Source organism: Panthera onca, chromosome C2, assembly GCF_046562875.1.
Source record: "Panthera onca isolate mPanOnc1 chromosome C2, mPanOnc1 haplotype 2, whole genome shotgun sequence".
Classification (NCBI taxonomy): domain Eukaryota; kingdom Metazoa; phylum Chordata; class Mammalia; order Carnivora; family Felidae; genus Panthera; species Panthera onca.
Window position 1 is genome coordinate 6,133,972 of NC_138347.1, and position 9,211 is coordinate 6,143,182.

The 9,211-nt window shown below is 47.8% G+C and overlaps 1 protein-coding gene across 2 annotated transcripts in view; it reads right to left on the reverse strand.

The window, feature by feature from the left end:
* Positions 1 to 8,693, reverse strand: part of B3GALT5 (beta-1,3-galactosyltransferase 5) — a 44,692-nt gene extending 35,999 nt beyond the window's left edge. For both annotated transcript variants that reach the window (XM_060640489.3, XM_060640488.3), the window contains exon 1: positions 8,521 to 8,693. The gene's annotated coding sequence lies outside the window, so the exon portion shown is untranslated. The remainder of the gene's footprint in view (positions 1 to 8,520) is intronic.
* Between the last annotated feature and the right edge of the window lie 518 nt (positions 8,694 to 9,211).

The window sequence follows — 9,211 nt, forward strand, 5'->3', positions numbered from 1 at the left end:
TTTGAGGTAATCATGCATTTCTTCCCTCCTTTAATTTATTGATATAGTATATTAATAAAAACCGGATATATTATTTAGGAACATTTCACTTGTGTTTAGAAGAGATACTGGGTTTTTTTAGAAGAGAACCTATTAATTCTTTTTTTTACTATCTCTTTCTGAAGTGGAGAACTTTTCTGTTTTCTAAAATAGCTTGCACAATAGAGTAGTTTTTTGCTGTGCCTTTAAAATTTAGTGTTTACCCCTAAATCTTTGGGGGGTTGTTGTCTTTTTAGGATGGGAGCAGGCAGAATTCTGATTACAAATTCAGTATCTTTAATTGTTATTTTTTACTCAGGTTCTATTTCTTCTTCAGTGAACTTTGTTATTTGTGATTTTTTACAAAATTATTTTATCTAAACTTTGAAATGTATTGGCATAAAGTTGTCCATAATATTCTTATTTTAAAAGGTTGTTTCTCTGTGCTTGTGGATATTCTTTATTTTTAATCTGGTTTATTTGTGTTCCTTTTCTCTTTTTGGTTCAATCTTGCTGGGCTTTATGTTGTTGGTTTTTCTTTTCTTTCTTTCTTTCTTTTTTTAATGTTTACTCATTTTTGAGACAGAGAGAGACAGAGCATGAACAGGGGAGGGTCAGAGAGAGAGGGAGACACAGAATCTGAAGCAGGCTCCAGGCTCTGAGCTATCAGCACAGAGCCCGACACGGGGCTTGAACTCTCGGACCGTGAAATCAGGACCTGAGCCAAAATCCAACGCCCAACCAACTGAGCCACCCAGGCGCCCCTGTTGTTGGTTTTTCTAACAAACATTTTTTGAGTCTGTAGCTACCGCTGTTTGTTTTATTCTCTATTTCATTCACTGCTACTCATATCCTCATTTTCCCCTTCTCTTGCCTTTGGAATGTTAACTGCCTTTTTTCCAGCCTCTTGAATTAAATGCTTAATATATTTTAAATCCTAACTCATCTGTATGTTTGAAATACTTCATACTCTGGGGAAAATATTTACCAAGGGCAAGCTACATTCTGAATTCGGAGGCAGTTTGAACCCCAAGGGTACCCTGAAAACAACTTGTGATACAATTACAGGACACATAAATAGAGACTAAACCCACCAATCATAATTAGCCATACCTCCTCCTTCAGATCCTCAGGCAACAGAAAGGCAGAGAAAACATGATATATCCAGAACACAGATTAAATAAAGGTCCAAGGCAAACACGGTTCTCCCATTAGGAGAGATGCAATCCAAGATCATTCACTCAAATTATATCTGAAGGTCTAGCTGAATCTGCCCTCTTCAAATACACTTGACATCAAGAGAGATAGCAGCTAAGCATAAAACTATAGACAAGGGACAGCAAAGGGAAGGGAATGTGCAAAAGACAAATGAAGAAACCAGTCTGGACGAAAATACGTCCCGGAAGTGGGTTACGAGTTTCCACGTAGGTCCCCGTGATACTCCGTGAACACAAGGCAAGTATCCCCGGATGGATGGATACTTCTCCAACCCTGGCTCCACGTCTAGCCTTGAGGTTGATTTGCAATATTTCATGAGAAAGCGGGATGATTACTACTGTAAACAATGATTTTAAAAGCTGTCGGTGTAACACCACGCACTTTAAGCTTTAAAAAGATTGACCACACTCCAAGCTCAAAAAAAAAAAAAAAAAAAAAAAAAAAAAAAAAAAAAGGAAAAAAAAAAAGCATTTACAACAAATGATTTGCGGCTACAAGACGTTAACAACAGGAAACCAGCAAAGCAAGATGACAATGAGAAAGCATGGGATTACAAGGAGACACTGCAGAGCTCAGGAAACATATGGAGACAAACCACCACTACAGACCAAAAAATATGAGACAGATAGCAAGAAACAGAGCAGACAGTTGTAAGCTTACACAGTAAGGTCCAAGAACGGCTTCAGATAGTCAAGAGGGTCAGAGGTTCAATAAAAGGGTCAGGCACCAAAAGTGAGACAACAAATTAAATACTGTGCTCCTGACATTAGTAATTCTATTACAGCAATTCCGCTGTTGTACAAAATTGCTTGGGCACTTTCTTTCTTTTTTTTTTTTTTTCTTTTTTTTTTTTAGCAATTACCTTTAAAACCAGGGTGCGTTTAATTGTTTTAATTCAACAAAAGAAAACTAGTTTTGTTGCCCTATCTTCATGCCTCATTCTGGACCTGAAACAATCTTTAAAAAAAAAAAATTTTTTTTTTAACATTTATTTATTTTTGAGAGACAGAGAGTGAGCAAGCACGAGTAGGGGAGGGGAGAGAGAGGGAGACACAGAATCTGAAGCAGGCTACAGGCTCTGAGCTATCAGCAAAGAGCCCGACACGGGGCTCAAACCCATGAACCATGAGATCATGACCTGAGCTGAAGTCAGATGCCCCTTTAAATATTTTTTTTTTTTTTAACGTTTATTCATTTTTGAGACAGAGAGAGACAGAGCATGAACAGGGGAGGGGCAGAGAGAGAGGGAGACACAGAATCTGAAACAGGCTCCAGGCTCTGAGCTGTCAGCACAGAGCCCGACGCGGGGCTCGAACTCACGGACCGCGAGATCGTGACCTGAGCCGAAGTCGGCCGCCTAACCAACTGAGCCACCCAGGCGCCCCTTTAAATATTTTTTAATGGGGGTGCTTGGGTGGCTCAGTCAGTTAAGCATCTGACTTTGGCTCAGGTCATGATCTCATGGTTCATGAGTTCAAACCCCATATTGGTCTCTGTGCTGACAGCTCAGAACCTGGAGCCTGCTTCAGATCTGTGTCTCCCTCTCTCTCTGCCCCTCCCCCACTCGTGCTGTGTTCTCTTTCTCTCTCTCTCAAAAATAAATAAACATTAAAAAAATTTTTTTTAATATTTTTTATTGGGGGGGGGGGCAGAGAAAGAGAGGGAGGCACAGAATCAGAAGCAGGCCCCAGGCTCTGAGCTATCAGCACAGAGCCCGATGCAGGGCTTGAACTCGCGGACTGCAAGATCATGCTGCAAGCTGAAGTCCAACGCCTAACTGACTGAGCCACCCAGGGGCCCCTGGACCCGAAGCAATCTTTAAAAAAAATTTTTTATGTTTTGCTTTATTTTTGAGGGGGCGAGGGGCAGAGAGAGAGAGACACATAATGCGAAGCAGGCTCCAGGCTCTGAACTGTCAGCACAGAGCCCAACGCGGGGCTCGAACTCACAAACACCGCGATCGTGACCGGAGGTGAAGTCAGAGGCTCAACAGACTGAGCCACCCAGGCGCCCCTGGACCCGAAAAAATCTTACGCGGCATGGTAAAACCACGGTAAAGTGCTCGGCAGAAAACGACCAAATAATAATAATAATGGCTCTAACTTATGTAGCTCTTGTTCATATCCTGGCACTGTTCTGAAGCTTTATTCATATGGAACCATTTAATCCTCCTAACCGCCCCCCAACTATGAAATGAGCCCTCTTCTCTTGGATTTCAAAGGAGGAAACTGAGGCACAAAGAAACTAAGTAACATACTCAAGGTCACACAAGTGCCTGGCAGAGCTGGGCTGTGAAATCAGGCATCTGGATCCAGAGCCCAAGCCCTTCCTCTCCCCATGCGTGCTTGCCGAATGAGTAAATGGATGATTAGCTACTTTACGTACCCAACTTGGTCCCAAATGACTTCAGGTTAAAAAAAAAAAAAAAAAAATCCTGGTTGATGTTTTCAAACAAGTCTCATTACCCAACAGCCAAATCTCCTAATTCTGGGTTTCAAGTGAAGGCCACATGGAAGATAAGTCATCTTAGCCACCCCCTCTTCAGGCACAGGCTCGGATACCTCTGCTCCCTTGCAGGCAAAAGGAAACGTCTCATTGAAATCCACGGGAGAGCAGCCACAAAGCCTGAAGGAACCCCCATCCTCGGGCTAGGGGCAAAGGAGAAGAGCCTGGAATTGGGCCGCTGGGAGGAGCCCTTACCCACTCAAGGGACCTCCCTGGGGACAAAGAAGGGAAGCAGAGGCATGCCATCATGGGGGACAGAGGGAGGAAGGTGGGGAGAGTACCACAGGAGGTCCCAAGCCTGGGGTCTCCCAAGGGGACCAATGAAAGAGAGGAGCAGAAATGAGGCTCCTGGGAGGAGCCCCTGGCTGAATGTTGACAGTTATGCTCAGATAGATAGAGATGTGGTAGTTCAAAGTCGGTCAAGCTCATCCTCGCCAGCATCCCAGTCATCTGGAGAAAGAGGCTGACAAGGACCAAGCAACGTTTTATGGTCACTGGAACCGGGATTCAGGATCAGGATCTAGTCCTGGCAGAAGACTAAGTCGAAATTTGGTCTGAAGCCCAGTCAAATGGACAAGCATCCTGGGGAGACAAAGAGTTCCCCTGGGACACCAGCGCCTGGCTCAGGGCCCAAGTCCAACTCCAGGCTCAGGAAGGCAGCGATGAGGCCCCCGAAACCCTTCCAGGATTGATCCAAACTGGCCGGGGTCTCACTGCCAGTCCAGCAGGACTGAGGAAGAAGGGCTGCCCACTGGTGTCCCCTGATGAACAGTGAGACTGGCACCTGTTCGAGGAGGAGTGGTCAGATATATAGACGCTCATAAAATCAGACATCAACTGTGGTCCTTGTTTATTCAAAGTACCTACTTAGGAATCCTACAAAAGAGGGGCACCTGGGTGGCTCAGTCGGTGAGGCATCCAACTTCGGTTCAGGTCATGATCTCATGGTACACGAGTTCAAGCCCCGCAGCAGGCTCTACGCTGACAGCTCAGAGCCTGGAGCCTGCTTTGGATTCTGTGTCTCCCTCTCTCTCTGCCCTTCCCCTGCTCAAGCTCTCTCTCTCTCTCTCTCAAAAATAAACATTAAAATAATTAAAAATAAGGGGTGCCTGGGTGGTTCAGTGGGTTAATCGTCCGACTTCGACTCAGGTCATGATCTCAAGGTTTGTGAGTTCAAGCCCCGCATCGGGCTCTGTGCTGACAGCTAAGAGCCTAGAGCCTGCTTGGGATTCTGTGTCTCCCTCTCTCTCTGTTCCTCCCCCACTCGCACTCTGTATCTCTCTCTCTCTCTCTCTCAAAAATAAAGATTAAGAAAAAAATTTTTTTTAATTTTTTTTTTTAACGTTTATTTATTTTTGAGACAGAGAGAGACAGAGCATGAACGGGGAGGGTCAGAGAGAGGGAGACACAGAATCTGAAACAGGCTCCGGGCTCTGAGCTGTCAGCACAGAGCCCGACACGGGGCTCAAACTCACCGACCGCGAGATCATGACCCGAGCCGAAGTCGGCTGCTTAACTGACTGAGCCACCCAGGCGCCCCGAAAAAAATTTTTTAATTAAAAATAAATTTAAAAAGAAAGAAATCCCACAAAAGAAACGGCGCTCATGTTCTAGAACCTTTGCAAAGACAACGCTGTCCTCATCAATGTTTCGAGATAACTTATCGAGGTAGCTTTCTGCTCTGAGTCGCAGATGCAGGAGCTAAATGTCAATGGACCACACGAGTTTAGTTTTTAGTTGACCTAACGAAGGAAGCATAAAAAATGAACTGACTCGGAAAGGAAAAATTGAAAGGAGACAGAAAACAGGTCTCAATAGATAAGCAGCCATTCCTTAAAGAAAAGATAGATGTCCGTATTTTTTTCTACCACGCTGTACGTTACATCCCCAGGACTATTTATCTTGTAACTGAAAATTTGTACCTTTTCATGCCCTTCACCCATTTTCCCCCACCCACCCGCATACCACCTCTGGCAACCACCAATATGTTCTCTGCATCTACAAGTTCAGTTTGGGGTTTGTTTGTTTTTTTTTTTTAGATTCTGCATCTACGTGAGAGCATTTGTCTTTCTCTGATTTATTCCACTAAAAGGAAGATATTAAAAGCTGTCTTTGAAACAATTTGTGTATTACAGGCACCTGTTTAAGAAGAAACCCGATTAAAGAGGTGTGCCTACAAGACTATATAACTTAACTAAAATGTTTTATTACGTGTGAGGATGAGTAGAATCAGTATGTATTTACCCACAAATGTGACCCTAGGAATTTCCATCTATAAAATACCCTAAGGCCCTCCCACCACCAGGATTCATGGGAATATGATGTCTCCCCCGATGTCTTCATTAAATTTGCTTCCTGCATCTCAGGAAGCAAGGGCAGAAACAGCAAATGAAGGAGGCGTGGACGTTAACATTTACAACAGGCAAATACCTAAGAGGGACTTTTAGAAGCTTCTCACGGTAACATAAAGGAAGGGTGACAAGTAAGTTCACGACATCTGGTTACTGCAGAGCAAACTCAGAGTTTTCTATTGGAAGCTGTATTTATCCCCAACAAGTCAGAGATCTAAACAGAAATTAAAAAAAAAAAAAAAAAAGTGAAGCCGGAATAGGATAAAAGTCAGGTGCAGGGTAAACTGCACACATTTAACACACACACACACACACACACACACACACGCACACACACACACACACACGTGCGCACGCACAAACGTGACTGGTGGAGACATTATGAGAAACACTGATTATAAAATCATAAGGCAGCTCACCGCACTTAGGAATGACCTAAAGAGATGTCCTTCTCATCCTGTCCACAAAGCCAAACCCCCTCCTGTGGCTCCTTCACGAAGCCTCTGAAACCTCCTGCTGGTCAGTCCTCCACAAACCCCACTGCAAGGAGCCACCCCTCCCCCCACCTCCTCCAGCGCGCCAGGGGGTGGGGTTTGTTTGTTTCTCAGGTTGGGTTATTCATTTCGACTGTAGGATGTTTCCATCCCAAGTTAATTTTCCCCATCCTATGTTTGCACTGTGCCCACCTCTAACACCACTTCCTCAACTGTGTGGTGTGAGCAGAGATAATACTTTGTACATGGATATAGTGTTATCAGTAGCAGAGGTAACAATAATGGCCCAATTAAAAACTGGGCAAGGGACCTGAACAGACATTTTTCCAACGACATCCAAATGGCCAACAGGTACATGGCAAGATGCTCAACATCACTCGTCATCAGGCAATGCAAACTGAAACCACAATAACCTGCTGTGTGTCAGGATGCCTATTATCAACAAGACAAGAGATAACAGATGCTGGCCAGAAGGTGGAGAGAAGGAAACCCTGGAGTACTGTCGGTAGGAATGCAAACTGGCACGGCTACTCTAGAAAATACAGACGTTCCTCAAGAAAGTAAAAATGGAGCATATGATCCAGCAATCTCGCTTCTTAGCACATAATCCAAAGGAAACCAAGACATTATCTCAGAGAGGTATCCGCACTCCCATCCACACTTCAGCAGTACTCACAATATCCAAGGTACAGAAACAACCGGTGTCTGTGGACAGATAAAACAGACACAGAAAATGTGATGTATGCGTACAACTGAACGGTGTTCAATCTTTAAAAAGAAGAAAATCCTGCCGACTGGACAACACGAATGCACTTGGATGGCACGGTGCTAAGCAGGAAGAAGAGAAAGAAAGAAAAAAAAGCCGGATAAAGACAAAGACTGCAGGCGGAATTAAAAATAAAATAAAATAAAACGGGACGCCTGGGTGGCTGAGTAGGTTAAGCTTCCCACTTCAGCTCAGGTCATGATCTCACAGTTGGTGGCTTCAAGCCCCACGTGGGGCTCTGCGCTGACAGCTCGGAGCCTGGAGCCTGGAGCCTGCTTCGGATTCTGGGTCTCCCTCTCTCTCTCTGCCCCCTCCCCCTCGTGCTCTATCTCTCAAAAATGAATACACATTAAAAAAGATAAAAATAAAAAAGCGGGACTCACAAGAGAATAGAAAAGTGGTTGCCAGGGGTTGACGCTGGGAAAACAGGTAACCGGTTGGAGGATGTATGTAATATTATGAGCATAACTGCTAACACTGTGTCGTGTAGTTTAAATGTGATGAGAGTAGAACTTAAATGTTCTCACCAAAAAAAAAAAAAAAAAAAAAAAAGGCAAGGTGAATGTTTTAAAAAATAAATACACTGTTAGACCAAGTTTTTATTTATTTTTTTAAACATTCACCTTGCTTCACTGTTAGACCAAGTTTTATGAAATCTGATGTGTAACCATTTTCTTTTCCTTAATTTAAAAAGAAAAAAGAAAACAGGACAAACCTGCAGAACCCTCGCTCCTCCTAAGCGCTGGGCAGTCAAAAGCGCCCGGGCGCGCCCGCGTCAACCCGCGTCCTCCGCTCCCAACCCCCGCTGCCCCCGCAGGTCCCGCGTCCCCGGAGCCTCCTGCACCCCGGAGCCCCGCTCTCCCACTTCCAGGTCCCCGGCTCCGGCACCCCCCGCAACCCCCTCCCGCGTCCCTCGCGACCCCCTCACGCCCGCACCTCCGCGTCCCCCTGCGCCCGCGCCCCCCCCCCACCCCTGCACCTCCCACGTTCCCTGCGCCCCCTGCGCCGGCGCGCCCCCCCCCGCCCCTCCCGCGCCCACGCTCCCCGCACCCCAGCACCTCCCGCGTCCCCTGCGCCCGCGCCCCCCCCCCCGCGCCCCTGCACCCGCGCTCCCCTCACCCCCGCGCCTCCCGCGTCCCCTGCGCCCGCGCCCCCTCCCCCGCCTCACCGGGCGCCCCGCACTCCCCCGAGGCCCGGCTGCAGCCGCGGCGAGCTCAGAGCCGCATTGCGGCCGGCACAGCCAGGGGCGCGCGGCCAGTCTTCGCAGGCACCGGGTCCAGGCCGAGGGCGGCTTTCCCCTCCGCGCGGCATTTAGGAGGTGGGAGGAGCGGCGCGGCGAGGCGCCCGGGAAATCTGATAGGTGAGGCGGCGGGCGGGCGGGCGGGGACGCGGGGGCGGGGAGGGGCGGGGGGTGGGGGCGCCCCGGATCTCCGCCCCCCTTCCCCTCGCGCCCGGCGCGGGGCGGGGGGGGGGAGGGGGGGGCGGCGGCGGGACCACCCGGCGGAGCGCCGGCGGAGGGGGCGGGGGCCGCGTGCGGCGTGCCGCCTCCGTAGCCCCGAGGGGAAGAGCATCCTTCGCGGGGCGGCAGACTTTCGGGAGGGTGGGATTTGCTCACATCCCCTTAGGCCGATTCTTTGCGTTTACCCTCCTGGCCTCCCGGGGGACCGTCCCAAAGTGAACTCGGAGAACACCCTGTACCGGGCAGGCAGTGCGGCCCTGTGCTTCTCAAACCCGAGTTGCCTCCAGAAAGGATACCCTCCCCTCCCCCCCGCCCCTTACAGGCTATTTTTGTCGCCAACGGTTTGATTAGCAGCGAGAAGAGAGGTCTGCTAACGGAATGGGGAGTTTGGGGGGCTGTG